The 17,092-nt window shown below is 29.8% G+C and overlaps 1 protein-coding gene across 1 annotated transcript in view; it reads left to right on the top strand.

Annotated features, from left to right (window-relative positions):
• The first annotated feature begins 223 nt into the window (after window positions 1-223).
• Window positions 224-17,092, top strand: part of LOC100161548 (rho GTPase-activating protein 7) — a 124,958-nt gene continuing 108,089 nt past the window's right edge. The window contains exon 1 of the mRNA XM_003240627.4: window positions 224-563. The gene's annotated coding sequence lies outside the window, so the exon portion shown is untranslated. The remainder of the gene's footprint in view (window positions 564-17,092) is intronic.

Raw genomic sequence — 17,092 nt, 5'->3', positions numbered from 1 at the left:
CGAAATTAATTAGCAATATAGGTATTATAACGCGATAGATAAAAATCGTTGCACCTTCTACAGCCGCGATGGAGCCTGCCGAGATCGCGCCAATTTTTCTTGGCCTCTACGCCACCACGGATACCGCTGTTGCGGTATAGAGTGGGGATATCACCGGCGAGCGTCGAGCGCGCGTGTCACACATAGATATAGGTACTGCCGACCACGACCACGAGACTGGTTTCCCACTCGACCGGCTGTTGGTATACCGAACGCCCGTCAGTTGCCCGTTGTGCGTGCGGCACGAAGTGTAATACGGATCGTACACTAATCATTTATTTTACATAATATTTGGGTTTACGACTGTATACGATACACCGTTCGTCGTGTTTGACACTGTCGTTGTCGTTGTCGTTGTCGTTGTGTATTTTTTTTTTCGATAACTAACGTTCTTAACCAATTTTTTTCCTCGCGTGTGACGTGCGAAACTTACGCGTATGTAGCAGATTTCCGCCGGACTCGTCTGCCCATAAACATAACGTCATGATATATCTACGAACGGCACGTCGGACGATACGATAACGGTAAGTCAATACAATAATGTATATAATATAAAATTATCAGCTATTCGGAAGGAATACTATAAACCCTTTCATTCGTCGTACGGATCGGCCCGCATAGGTTTACTCTTCGCGTGACTCTCCAAGAAAACAAAAATAATGTTAAATGCTTTTATTAAGACGACCCGCAGCATCGTTCGAATTCAATTCAGAATAATTTATGTAATTTAAAATAAAAAAATAATATATTATATTTTGTGAATCATGTATAGGTACCTATACAGTTAGGTACTATGATAGTCGGCTGTGATGCGTGTTTGGGGTTCAGATAATTTAAAATTGTAAGTCACGGTTTGACTCTATAAAAAGCTACGTAGATAGCGTCGTAATATCGTGTGAAATATGTAAATTTCGGCGTAACACACTAGTTTGGTGTATGAACAGTACACATACCTAATGCACTGTAATTTAAAAAAAATGCAATTTATAATCTGCCGATGCCCGCGCATATATGCACTATTTTTTTTATTGCGGTTATATTATAATATTATACCCAATGTCCTCGAATATAATGGAATGGATTATTTGACATGGCCTGAGTGTGCATGCCGCACATCACGTTCCTTCTTCCCCCCTCCTACCAATGGGTAGATAATTTTCTTCCACTACACGTTTCATAATATGTTTTATCCGAGTACGGAGGTGGGTAGGTACTTAGGTATTACAAATCGTTTTTTATTAATATTACATTTTTATTATCTTTTTAAAAAAAAATTGTTATTATAAAAAAAAAAAATTGTAAATCTTAGTCGTCAAAAGAATTAATGAAACGAAATCCGTCTGTAATAATATTATATTAATACATTTTCAAGATATTATTCACTGCGTGCAGTGTTAAGTGTTTACAAACTAATAGCACCGCGTGTATGCTGTATACATATAATTTTATTTTACGTCGTGGTTTTTTGAGGATGTTAACAAACTGGATTATAAGGTTTATAATTAATGAATAAGATTTTGTCCTGGACATGCCTGAGTCATTTGCATAATAAATCATTTTGTTGTTTGGTTTCGTCGTGTTTTTAAGAAATGCATTCTTCGAGGAAATATAAAATAAATAACTACATTTTATTTATTTTGTGAAATTTAATTATAAACGAGGTTGTAATATATTATAAGACGTTTCAATACTAAATAGTTCAATAAGGAGATCCTATTACATATGACTATAATCGTTTATACACACACAAAATGTTTTAAAAGTTAAATATTCTTTTATTCGTTTTGATTTGTACATAAAAAAGTTAGATTTGATGACTTTTTGTGTTAGAATAGAAAACATGTGTTTCATACATTATTATGTTGTACATTTTGAATACGATATATTCGTAATTATACGGAGTCTTTTAAACTGCGTGTGACAAAATTGGTGGGATTGAAGGAACGTATAATAACTCACCATTTTAGCGTATATTTTGTTTATTTCAATCTTTGACTTGCGTGTTTTTGTTTCTTTTTTAAAAATATATACCTACGTTAAAAACTATTAGTCCAAAACGTAGATAAACACATCAGACTTGATAAAATGCCGTGATCAGAACAAAAGTTATTTACAATGACCAAAAATAAATTAAATATTTACCGACATTTTTGAAGGAGTAAAAAAAATATAACAGTGTTGTATAGCCTTGTATAGGTACGTGGTAAATACCCAAAATATTTCCCTTCCAGTGGGATATAGTATTATTTACCAGCGATACGTAAGTATGCATAATAATACCTATATACAATTGCCGTTTCACCCCTGCAGTGATCCAATCACAACAGTGACCTAACCAACGTGTGACTGTTTCTTTTCTTCACTCCTTTGGTGGTAATATTTTGGCGTCTGTCTTTGTTCTCATTCAAATATGCCAAACACATGGCCCATATTATAATGTCTTCTCTTGTCCGATTCCCGCCATGTCTCACCCCAATTTTCTCCACGTCTCAGATTATCTTCAGTCTCCCCGAACAAAATAAATCGTGTGCCGCTGTAGTCGTTTTATTACGGAGAGTTTCAAGCTGGGTTGTGTTTATATTTTGAGCTCTAAGAAAATTTAAAATATCGCAACCTTTCATGCATATTCTCTATAATATAGATCGAGAATAAATATAATATATATAAAAAAAAAATGAATATAATTACTTGCCGTATGATATAATGTATACTGAAATGTCTATAATATTTAATTAAATGTAGATATTTATTCGTTTAATCGTTTATAATTCTAATAATCGACGTACTATGTTTGATTGTGTATATCCTAATAGTAAAAATTGTATACAAACAATTTTTTAGACAATATTATGTTTATTTAAGTTCAATATAAAAAATAACAATCTATAGTTGACATTTTATATTTTTACGATTATCGGTTTTTATTTCGTAGAAATTTTTTTAGGTCACCAAATTTCAGTTGTCTTATGTTTTATTGATTTTTTTCAAATTAAAAATAAAATATTTATATAGTGACAACTGCCTAAAAAACCATAACAAATTAATAAATTACATTAATAATTTATACACAAATAAATTAAAAATATATTTGAAAATACAATATAATATTATACCTACTGTATAATATATCGATTTAATATGTATATATTTAAGTATTTAACTTCTAACCTACAGGGTGTTACCACTGGGTATCTTCCCTAATCTAACTACTCATATCATATTTTACCTTTCATATATCAAACCTACTTATTGTACAAAAAGCATGTATAGATTGTAGATTTCTTCAAATAAATAAAAAAAAAAAAAAAAAAAACTTCTAACCTAACCTTTAAAATACTGAAATACAATAATATTCAAAAAACATATACGTATATCAGATATCTACTAAATATCGTAAAAATTTTTAAAAAAATGTCAGAAGTGGACGTTAATTTATGCAATGTGTTGTATTTATCTAACATCATAGGTGCACGTTTCAAACTGCATAATCTTGTTTTGTATTTTGATTGTAATTTCTACGAGAGTCATAATGAGTGGCTTCTCTTTTTGAAGTTTGTCTTCATATGTATGTATTTATGTTTTTTAATTATATACCTATAGTGTAGCTTACCTCTATGTATCCAATAAACTTATAGCGGCCTTATAGATTGTATATTTATTTAACACATATATATATAAGAAAAATAGTTTATAGCAGCAAGATTGAAAAAAGTTTTAGATATACGCCAACATAAAAATCCGAATCATTTTAAATCATTATAATATTATGTATGACATCTCGAATTTGCATTTCATTGAGACTCAGGGTGATCCTATTTCCTACAGTTTAACACTTTTCTATAATAATACTATACAATACTTTCTATAATACTCGTATATTTTCTTTACGTCTAGAAACTGTTGATAAAACTGAAAATTACTCGTTCAATAAGTAAATATACTACACCCATAATCCATACGTCTTAATATCTGATTAGTGATCACTATTCTCTAGAATGGTGGTGCTACAGTGAGTGTTACATGAACATTCCTAAATATAGTTTTACCCACAAAAAGCTATACAGAAAAAAATATGTAGGTATATCGTAGAACCAATACATTCCTTGCATCAGCATCACTGAGAATTTTCTATAATATTAATACAAAACAGCAGGTTTGCACCAAGGTCAGTCTTTTTTGAAGAATTTATAGGGGCGCCGCCGATGTTTTTGTGAAAAAAGACAGTCATAAATATATAAAATTTCGACTAATATGTCATATTTTACAATGTACCTACAAGTGTTCAACAGTTACCTAACACGTTTTTGTATAAACTTGTTACCATTGGGAGGATCCTTCCTTTCCCGTCTTTTTTATGTTCATTATTCTTAATAATTCATATTATTCATTCATTTGTTTGCTTACCTCCTACTTATTGTGTGGCTTTTGTATTTATAATACTTATAGGTACAGACATATACATTATATATTGACAATGAAAAAAAAAAGTTAGAGATTTAAAAAATATATCCATTTCCCTAATAACCACAAATGGAAAAGATTCTCAAGAGAACTTAATTCCCGTGATATTTTTATATAATAAAGTGTAGAATAACCCTGTTGGAGAAAATTAGGTGAAATATATTAACTGTATGTACTTTAAGATAATAATATATTATAATCGTATACCTATTGCTCTTATTTTGTCTGAGGTCTTAGATGGGATCGTTAATGTTTTGGAGGCCTCCTGGTTCCTGAGCTCAATGGAAGTGTTAGCGGCACTGCTAATAATTTCTAATGATATTATTTGAATATTACCTATGTATTATTCAAATATCGAAATTTTTATTTGATAACGGCATATTAAATATTCGTTTTTTAGGTATTATAATTAATAATAGGTAGATATATATTTTAGTTTTACGGGAAGGAATTTCGCTATGCTGCATTACGCATATAGCATATTGTGTTTTATATACAGCGATAATCTTCATTGGAATTCTATTAATATTTAACTAATTTTATAAACGTCACAACTAGGTATATGGTTGTAACCGTTCACCTGTATAGAATTTAAAAATTGCGTGCTTACTGTTTAAGATTAGTTATTAAATAATACGTATATAGCTATATCATATTTGTCCATTATAGATACGTACTAATTTTTTGTGTGGCATAAGGTGACAATATTTTAGTATTTTACATTTTTACCATTCGGTACCTATAAATAGTAATAACTGTATGATGTAATAAATATGTTTTTTTCTATATAGATATATAGCTATCGATGTCAATAAAATGACTACGCGATAAAATGTGGAATAAACTTTTAAACTGGCTGAACCAGCTATGGTATAGGTAGGTATGCTGAATAATATTGGCAATACGTACATATTATGCTGTTTATATATGACACAGTTATAAGTCTCCTATAAGGTGTTAACCCGTTCATCTCAGGCAACGGAATTCGTTATAGTAGTTTGGTTTTGATTTTAATCGTATATACAGCACGAAATTTGTTTTTTTCCTCTATCGTGAATCCGCGTCTGTATAATAATATTGCAAGCCATTACCTACATGCTTACATCGAGTGTTTCAGAAACGGAAGTAGAAAAACGTTGGAAACTGTGGTGTGCACAATTAGTGTATGTATAATTATTATTATTAGTACTTTATGAAATACTCAAACACCGGGTAATAATGTAATTTCCATCCCAACCATACACGACGTACCTATATATATCTCTGTGCGCACGTACCTACCTATACCTATAATAAGAACTCGGTTAGTTTCGTTTCCTGTTGTCGTTTTTATAAAAAGGGTTATACGCATGTAACGTTATGTATGTATCGTACATAAATACAAAATACAAATATTACAATCACCGAAAATAAAATAATATACGCGGGCACAATACTCTTCGCGTTGGCCCGGTGCAGTCGGACACGTGCGCGCGCGCGTATGGCATAATAATACTATTATATTGTTATGGATGGAAGAGAAAGAATATGAAGTGATGGAGAGGAGAGTTGATGGAAGAGAAATGAACGAGGAAATACACGTGCCCGTCGTCTGTTGTGCCGATCGGCGGTAATATAGTGGCGGCGGCGACATTGTCGGCGAGTGGGAGTCAGCCGGCCGGCAGATGTGCTGCGGTCTAAAGGAATATTATTTAGGTACGTTGTAGAAAAAAAAAGAAAAAGTCCCGCCAAAATGTTAATGTTTGTGTAACACTAGTGGTGGTGGTTCCGTCGTGGCGGTGCAATGGTACTATACGTCAGATAAAACGTTTTTTAATGATTATTTAATTTTTCGAACCCGGTCGGCCGTGAAATCGAGTCTTCTATTTGAAAAAAAATTATGTCTTAAACGACATGGTATAATATAAATTAATATTATAAAATATAAATAGTAATATAATACGTATCACGTGTTTTATAATATGACTGTGAATAGTGTTGATTAAAATTTAAAATTAAACCGTCGTAGTAATTACTTTTCACTTTTGCCTTTTTCTATTTATTTATTTATTACGATTGTTGGTATAATATATTATAATATATTTATTTATTATGATATACATTTTTTTTATTCTTAGTACAGCATCGACATCGACAATTAGGGTTTTAGCTTACAACAATAATAATATTAGCTAAATGTGAATGAGTACATTTAATTTCCTAGATCGACTTATATAAAATTGTTATACCAAATATTAGGAAATCATAATCAGTATAGCTATATAATTGCTGATCGGCATACTAACGTATAATGAGGATTCAAATTTATATTTTTATTGCGCTAAACATTTTACAAACTACAAATGGTGCAATTTAAAAAATTATATTATATATTATATTTATTCTGCAGTTACTGCTATTCAATGCTGTATTCGATTCCTATATAAATGCTCATGTAGCGTTAAAATTAAATTTAACATTAACAACCTGTTTTTACAAATCTGAGTGATATATTATAACGTACAGTGTATTTTATTATTTGTAATTTTTTGAACAATATTAATAATTAAAATTGTATTATGTTTTTAATTAATCGACTTTAGACTCGTTTAGCGGTAGTTTCACTTAAGTAGATATTAATGCAAGAAAACAATGGCCTGCAACATCAGAGGCGTTATTTGGGAGGTAACACAATACAGACTGCACCAACAATATTCTAAAAATGCCAACTAGCCGACAAAATCAATTTATCGGACTGATTACATTATAATATTATAAAGCATGTTATTATTACATTGTATGATTTTTTTAAACATCAGCTTTTCTAATATTATACACGCTATGCATATTATATTGAGCTATTTTCAACGATAATTGTATTCTTTATATTTTACGTTTGCTGCATCAATTTCCGTTCTCCTATAAACTGTATAATTAAAACCGGCTTCACAATTAAGCATGTATAAATGCATAATATTGTATAATGAATGTGATGATTACTAGACAGTGCGCCGCTGCGCCGTGAACCAAATGTTATTGTATATTATATTTGTATCGATAATAATATGACGTAATGATAGTACGATACACACTTGCCAATTAGGTATACCTACACCAATATGCATAGCATTAATAAACCCATTATCCATGATCTACATTTCCAGTTTTTTTTAACATTAAAATGTATATTTATCGATGTTTAGACTTTCAATATAACTAAAAATCGTTGCATTCAGCATGTAACGATATTATTTTAACAGTGTTTTCCTCGGAATTTTCAAATTCTCCCCATTTTAGAATTGTATAACACGTAAATACAATAAATTCTAATTTCTAAACAACGGGCGTCGAGGCGTATGAAACTTTATATTCTTACAGGAAATCGATGAGTAATTTATCATGATAAACGTGATTTTTTGCATCCTACTTTGACGGCTACCTGATACGTAATCCACGGAAAACGGGCGTCACATTTCGTCAGGATGGAGTTGATCAAGCCTCGTTTCGCCAAAGCACAATACTAAATAAAATACATCACTTTCAATTAATGTCGCGGTTAGTTATTACTTATTGATTACGGTATAGACTATAGATTACCGTTCATGGTAATTTTCGATCGAACAGTTTTTGCGTTGGCGTCCGCGAGTGTGGATATAATTGTATCCTATACCATTTTTATTACCTAGTATACCTAATTAGTGTTGTGCACTTGTGCAGTGCGAGTGTGACGAAATTTTGGTGAAACGAATTTCGAAAGAGTCTCACCTATAATCTCTAATTTGTGTCCCCCCTCCCCCCCATACGAAATGCTCTCTAGAATGCTCATCAAGGTAGGCCGTGAATAGCAGGGCAAATGTAAACTCCCATGAAAAATGTAATAGTAAATTCCCCTATAGTAGTAAACTCCCCTAAGAACATTTTGCTACCGTATTACGCTTATGTAAACTCCCCTAAAAACATTTTGCTACCGTATTACACTTACGTAAACTCCCCTAAATAAAAATTAGAACCATTTAGCGTAACCCAGAGGACACCACATGGAGGCGGTTCTAGTTATCCTCCAAAAATAAATTTTTTTCTTTATAGAAAAATTCAACTTATTAGAAAAATTCATATTTATCGTTATTCTAGTTTTATTAAAATTATTAAAATTATTAAGTGTTGTTTGTAGATATTGTTGATTTTGATTATTTTTCGATAGAGTAATAATGTGAAATTTTTTTTATATAATGAAATTTAATTATTTTTTGATCTTTATAATTTTAAATTAGTTGGTTTAATAATTGTTGTCGTCTTTTTAACTTATTATTATGACATCTATTTGGCTTATGTATACTTTGTAATTTTATGTAAATTTCTGATTGAATATTCTTTAATGTATCAATAAATATAAAAATATTTGGATGGCTATGGTTAAAATTTGATTTAAAATGATAATTATGCCCTTGCAGCGTTGAAATTTTTATAAATAAAAAATAAATAAATAGGTACTCGTAGTTACTGTGTTTAAACAGCAGAATGTTTTAGGGGAATTTACGTACCTAAGTGTAATACGGTAGCAAAATGGTATTAGGGGAATTCACAAAATTTTATGGGGGTTTACATTTGCCCGAATAGCATACCTGCACTCTGCAGTCACCTATATTATACATGGTATTTAGGAATATTACATTGATACAATGACGGACGCATCTACGACGCTTATTATTGAGCACTATTATTGTGTCCGACCGCGACGGTGGTATAATTTAGATTTTGTATGATGCGGGATGAAAGACAAAATCACCACAAATAAATTTCATAGAACATTGTAGCGTTTCGATAACGGTGTATGTACAACTAACATAATATATTATAATATTATAATGTATATCACCCAATAAAACATACTTTAGTAAATTAGCACCGAATACCACGGATCAAGATATTTCATATTAAGTAATTACATAGCCTTTTTTATACGTTTTAATACCATACCTGTAGATTTTAACAACCTACAGTTTTGGCGTTTGTGTCTTAATGTACTTACTATACTAATAATTAACTAGTACTTACTGTACTAATAATTAACAAGGATAACCAATAAAAATATATCTGATATATTAATTTTATATAACTATCATTTCCTAGAAAAAAAATAATTGCGTACGATTTTAATTCATTTCCTACTAGTCCAAAAGTGCTTTGCCTATAGTCGTTTAGATGTGTGGTTTATGTTATTGAGTGAGTTTCTTTAGTCGTTAAATATAAAAAACTATTTAAAGTAAATCGTAAAATTGTTAGATTATGGAACAATAATGCATTTCACGAGAATGAAATATAAATACTGTTAAACGTTATCACGTGATTTCTTTAATCAATACAATCATCACTCATCTGTACGGCTATAGCCAATAACTGTTTCGTTTGAAATATAATATTTTTATTTTAAAATGCTCATAACACACTTAAACATTTATATATTGTAAAAAACAGAAGAGAGAACATGGCAAGTTTTGTCTTTTATTTTGATAATAGGTCAATATTCACTGCGTTGTTAAAGCTAACAACACGAAATTGTAACTGTTGATCGAAAATTTGCTCCGTTTGTCCATTTGTTGAGACAACATACGTCCTACAAGAATATATTTTTATTATTGGTACCCTACAGTGGGCGTCAAGTTGAACGTTAAAGTAATTGTGTAAAGATGAATAAACTAACAAGAGCACCTAAATCTGTATAATTTTTTCTTTAAAACCATAAGCAATGACGGTGAATAATATTGTTTTTGGTTGAAACTATTTGCGTTATGCGTTGAATGGCTGGTGGTCCATCGTCTGTAGCCGTCTATTGAATCCGATTAAGATTATGGAAATCAGATGCGTTGAATAAAACCAGTTCGGTACAATATAATATAATATATTTACTTCCACGAAATATTATTGGAATTTGTTTGATATCTGTATACCACCCTAAGTAACCATCATTCGGGCATCTCGTCGGACTTCTATTTATACGGTATAAATTGAGGAATGTTTTAAATAATAAAACTGGGTGTGGTAAACTATACTACTTCAAAATATACCAAAAGTATTATAACTGTTGTAAAAATTTTTTTGCTCTTGAGTTAAAGTTCATTCGTGTTTGTATTTATCAGGGATGACGATGCTCAAATAAAACAATATTATTTCGTTAGAAATTTAAAAAACCAATTAGCTTATAAAGTACCTATTTGGTGGATTATAATAATATATATTATAATATAATATAATATATAGAATTGCATTCTACATTCCTACGTAATCCGTTATTAATACTTATATTGCTCTATATTGAGAGGTCGTTGGAAATTAAATGTACTATTTATTATTACCTTTATAGTTAAATAAACCTATATATTATTATGTTTTTACGAACCCTTCATTTGTTGAAATGGATCTCGAATTTATTATGTACCTACTATTAAACAATTACATACTTTTTTATGATACGTATAGCAATATAACTTTTAAATAGGTAGTTCGTTATTTTTATGGCGTATATTATATTATAAGTATAAATTGAAAATTATATATCTTTAGCTATGCAATACTATACGTATTAAAATCTAGATTTATCCAGTCGATTGTAAGTTTAGATAATATAAGTATAATATGTTATTATTATAATGTACCTTATGTATGGTGTCATAAATAGTTCTAACAAACGGTTTGGTTTAAAACATAAAACTAAATGTATAGGCCTACCCGCAATACCCATTAAAGCAAATCGGGATATTATAAGAATTTTAATATTTTGTTCGGTTTTACGGTTTATGAATAAAATACAATATTCAACACATCATGTTTATAATCATTTATAAGTTTGTGGTGTTGTTAGTTGTAGCTTCGTCCATCGTCTCGATAAGATAATTAGTGATTACTGATTACTTACATATTATTAAAAACATGTTCATAACCACTGCTGCAGTAGCCTGTTTGCACTCTTTGCTCAAGGTGATTTAATACATTTGTACTTAATCACTATAATTTAGACAGCTAATGTAGATTGTAAATTTAATTTCATAAGTATACAATATATTATACATCAAATTGATAAAATTGTATTTATTTTATTTATTTATTTATTTTATTGGAGTGAAATGTTTAATGAATTATGTATACATAATATAATATATATTATATAGGTAATAGGTATACGCATACTATACATCATACATGTACCCCATGCGTTGTAGGTATATCACTGTATCAGTTAAGTATATATTATGGTTATCTGCACTCTGCAGTGTGTTACATAAAAAAATTCCCAATTATTTTACGACATTAAAGTACGCTTATTTTTTTCGTGCTAAATGAACTGTGATTGTGGTTTCATGTGTCGGTATCGGTTTAGGGTGTCATGACCTCTTAACCAAAAACCATATTATACACGTTATTATATATATATTTTATTTTTTTTTGGTAACAAAAATTCCTACGTATGAAATGTGAGATGGTTTGCTGCTCACAATAAAAACAATTTATCTGCCCATTAATCACAAGTCCGAGATATAAAGATTGAAAAAAAGAGCACAATATATATGTATATGTAACTGTCACACGGACTAGAGGTTATATTGTTTTCGTTTTGCGGAAGGTGTGGCTGCGTTCTTTTATTGTATTGAAAAGGTGAAAAAGAAGTACACATCCAGCTAGATAAAACGTGACCAAGCGATTTGCAACACTTATGCAATTATTGTATAGGCACCATGTCATTATAGACCGACTTATTATTTATATATAGTATATATAATACGTCGTGAATATCGTCTGAACGGTTGTCGGATGGTGTATTTTCCTTTGAAATAAAAATTGTAAATAAAACAAGTTTACGCCGATCGAAGCACACGTATATATTATTATACACATACCTAATAATAATAATAATAACATAATAATATAAAGCAAACAAATTGGGTCCAGTTATATGTTTATAACTGCTGCAGCAACTAATACGGCGTAGGCAGTGATCATTAAATTCGATTATGCACAAATAATTTGTTTTGTTATTTATAAATACTATATTATGAATTATAATAATATACAATATTGAATGTATGCTATAATATAGTCTTACGAAAGAATAAAACAATGTATAATATTATCTTCGAGGTTTTGAAAAAAAAAGCAAATTTGATTAACTATATAATAATATATGATTAATGAAAATTGGTGATACCTTTATACTTTATTAATTATATTATATTACTTGTGATAAGCGTAATATTACATAGGTATATTATTATTATGCCGCTTTTAGTGTTTGATTTTATTTTGTCCGCAATGTTCGGATTGTTGTCCAGTGGAAATATTGTTTACCTACACGGCGTGTACCTGCGTAGTGTAGTAACTGTTGTTAGGACGTATGCTATTTAAGACGACATCGCGAGTCGTGTACGGAATTTAATGAGCGTTTCGGAAGCGTTTATAATGTAAATCGTTGTGCCCGGAGTCCGGACACCGCCGTGCATTTGTCTGCATATAGTTCGCGAGGGGTCTAATCATACGTATAAGTGTATAACACACGCCGATATAATATAATATTTATCATATGTATAATAGATAATATTGTAAACCAGTGGCAGTGATATTTTAGGTGGTTCCTTGCGCTATCTCTCGTCATAATAATAATAATAATGTGTACGCGACAAACACGTATTCGATACGTGTCACGAATATCATACCTACTCGCGTATATTACATAATATACCGCGAGAGAAGCACTCGCACGGAAGAATACAATGGCGCATAAAATGTTTGTATGGGCCTGTCGTTTGTGTACAATACATTGATACTCCTATCCTATAAGTCTGTATATGTTTGTGTATAAGTATATGTATTACTGTATTGGTATAATATGTTTGGTCCACCACTGCTATTGCTATGATAATGTCGTCAGACGCTCGTTTCCGAAACGCATTATTGACGGATACCGTACTATACTTATAGGTATATTGTATCTCAGTATCTGTCTAAGTATGAGGTGCACACCAAATCCGATTAACTAACCCACCAACTATAAAAATACGAAAAACCCTGTATTTGTTGTCCAGCTGCGGCGGCGGCAGTACCTATCTTATATATCTATTATTGCTATAATAAATGTTACAGTATATTTATATGATATATTTATTGTCACATGCGTATCCTAAAACGGAAGTGCGCTCAAGACTATATACATAATATACTTACAGTGTAAAGATGTATAATACCTATGTAGGTATACCGGGGTTACTGTTTAATTTATTGTTCGAAAACCGTGTTATAATCGTAACGTAAACACACATTTTGTAATCTTTAGATAGGTATATATATTAGTATATTACTATAATATAATTTAGTCTTAAACGTTCGAGTTAAATCTATAATCTCACTTGACTACATATTACAGTGATATAACACACACATACACTGGCATATATGGCTATATTACTGTAATATATGATTAAATACTTATTACTCCGTTTTATTCTGGTTTTTTTAATTATAATATTTACAAAAAAATTTATTTTTTATTTTGAAAAACGCCAATACCATATCATACTATAATGATTAATGATGATTCATGTTCTATTACATATCGTTATATATATTGTCTGTATAAGAGAAAATCATTTAATATTTTTCACATTAATATTTATAAATTCCATAATTACTTAAGTAATTACAAGTTACCGATAAAACGAATTCTTTTTTAGTATAAATTAATTAGTCATTTATGACGCATTGACAAGAATGGCTATAATATTATGAGATATGACAATGTAGGTATATATGTACAGGTATATAGGTGCTTAATAAGTAGGTAAACGTTTTTCGCAAGCTAGTTCTTATAGTTGGTCACATACTCACATATTTAAGTATATTATACGTTAATAATTACAACCGATTTTACATTTAATGAATTTATATATAATTTGCGGCAAAATTACTATTTTATTGTTATTATTGTTGAGTACTTTGTACAATGATACCAATATGTTTTTTGTAAAATAAATTTGTTAGTTTTTAGAATATTTACGAATTTCTGAATTTGAAATAAATTTAAATATTAATATATAATAAAAGCTACTCGCATAACATTTAATTTCTTATAAAAATTGATGTTAATATAGTATTGTACTTACAGGTTCTTCTAAAATAATATTTTGTATAAATGTATAATCATGTATTTAATTAAGCTTCCGTATAGGTACCTACTTATAATATGACGTCACGAATTGTTATGACGACAATATTATTATGATGGTTAATATTTAATTGCGAATTATCATATACACGATATAAGCATATTTTATTTCGTTAAATGGCCTTGACTGATGTATCATCTGTACGATCATCTGACGACACTGACAAATATTCTCTGAGCCTATAAAATAAGAAAACACAGCCATGCAGAATCTTTGAACGGCGATAGTCTCGTGTTTTTCTCGTTTATTGTTTTTGTGGGAGAGATAATGGCGGAAATAATGCAAGAGCGACTAAAAATAAAAACCACTACAATACAACATGTACAAACGATGTTTTACCATTGTCGATTACGTTTACACGTCTGTAATGTAGAAGACCTTGACACTTTACTGTAATAATAATGATAATAATCGAGATAATAATTGTAGTTGGTCGAAGTAAAATAAAGTCACAAGTCTCAAAAAATATAAACAAAGGAGAGAATACTGGATGATTTGTTGACATAAGACACTATATATTATACTAGGTCAATTTTTATTTAAAATTTAAAAAGCTGAAAAATCATTATATTGTGAAAACTTTGGTTGCTGTCAAAATATAGGCTATATAGGTAATTCTAGCCTCAAGGTAGGTACTTGAAATTGTTCAGTTTTTCAAGAACACAGCAAATTGACTGAGGAAATTACTTAAAAAAATCACTTTGTATAGTACATAAAATGTAGATATAGGTAGTACTATAATATTATAATGTTTATACACAATGTGTGTAGATGCGCGACAAATAAAAATTGATTAGTATAGACGAGGAGGCATCTTAATATTATTATACATGATGAATTATGAAAAGTGCATGGGAACCAAAATGGTATAATTATAAATAATTAACAAAGAATGCTTGCGGCGGAGTGGACCAAAAGTTCATTGACCATTAACAATATTCATCATAATATATAAGACTCACGCGACTACATAGCGGCGGTGATGACAACGCGATCTCATGCATTATTATTGTTGTTTTACGACTTCTATATATATTATATTTTTACACGTATGTATATAACACATAAATATGAAGCATCGCATGATAATTTATGTATAGTATAGGTTGTAGATATATATTATATTATATAATATACAATAATGTACTTGACAATTGTGTTGGAGCACAATATCTTATAGTGCATGCCGCGTGACAACTGCCGCAGATGAGATGTTAAGAAAATATTTTTTTGTAGTTTCGTTAAAACCATTTATACGTTTTTTTTATTATTATTATTACTTTTTAGTTCTGTTGTATAGACACCAGCGATCCATGGATGTAGAAAATATATAGGAAAGCTATAGAAAAGCTTTGAACCAATTAACAAATATCGCAAATCGTTTTTAGAGGAATATGTTGTGAATAGTGATGTAAAATATAAACTACATACCTAAACGATGGTTAGCAGACAAACATAACATAGCACAACAATTTCCTTGGAATTTACGTGGTATAATTCACTTATAATAGTACCTATAAATCAGTGTATAGTAGGTATAATATGAATATTAAGGGGATTGGAAGCGTTGATTTTCTTTGTTTGTCAAACACACGTGGAACATAGGAATTTAGACGTGTTTCATTCCAACGTACCTATTTTATTGATCTAGTGAAATTCTAAGAAAAATAGATTTGAATTTGTCGTCATGTCTACAACTTGAGATCGACTTCACATTTTTGATTTTATCCCCCTAAATCTTAAAAAAATGCATACTAAAAAGGAAACTGAATATTAAAATTGTTGAAGAAGTTAAAAATCAAAAAAAAGGCGGATAAGTGGATGTCGCTCTGCTGTACAGTAGGCTACAAGTGGGTCACTTTATAATGGATAGTATTAAATTTGAATTCAATGATATAATATCACTGTATAAGAAAAACGATTCTGAGTGAAGACGGTATGTCAGTCTAGGTACGTATAAGATTAACATATTATATACTTACCTATGGTATTAAAAAAAATTGACCAATAATAGGTATCTATAATAAATTCCAAATTAATCATATCACAATATCCATTAGGTACTTATAACACGTTATACATCAACAACAAATCGTGGTAGGTACTATCATAGATATATAATAGTATACTTTAGAAGTTTCAAGTACCCACGAATAATATTATTAATACAATCACAACAAAATAACTAAAATAGTTATTCTAGGTTTTTTAATATATAATTTCGTCCAAATTTTAACTTAAAATGTCTATAAAAATAAACTGTGCTTATGTATTTTTTATAGATTTTTTGGTAACAGAATTAACTACTTACGTGAAATTTTGTTTTAAATTTTCAATCCTTAGATATAAAAGTTGAACATTTTATAAATTTTTAATTACGAAATAAATATTCAATTTTAAAT

The sequence above is a fragment of the Acyrthosiphon pisum genome, chromosome A3 (genome assembly GCF_005508785.2).
Source record: "Acyrthosiphon pisum isolate AL4f chromosome A3, pea_aphid_22Mar2018_4r6ur, whole genome shotgun sequence".
NCBI classification, from domain to species: domain Eukaryota; kingdom Metazoa; phylum Arthropoda; class Insecta; order Hemiptera; family Aphididae; genus Acyrthosiphon; species Acyrthosiphon pisum.
The sequence above is the reverse complement of the archived record's forward strand: the minus strand, read 5'-3'. Positions and strand labels throughout refer to the sequence as shown.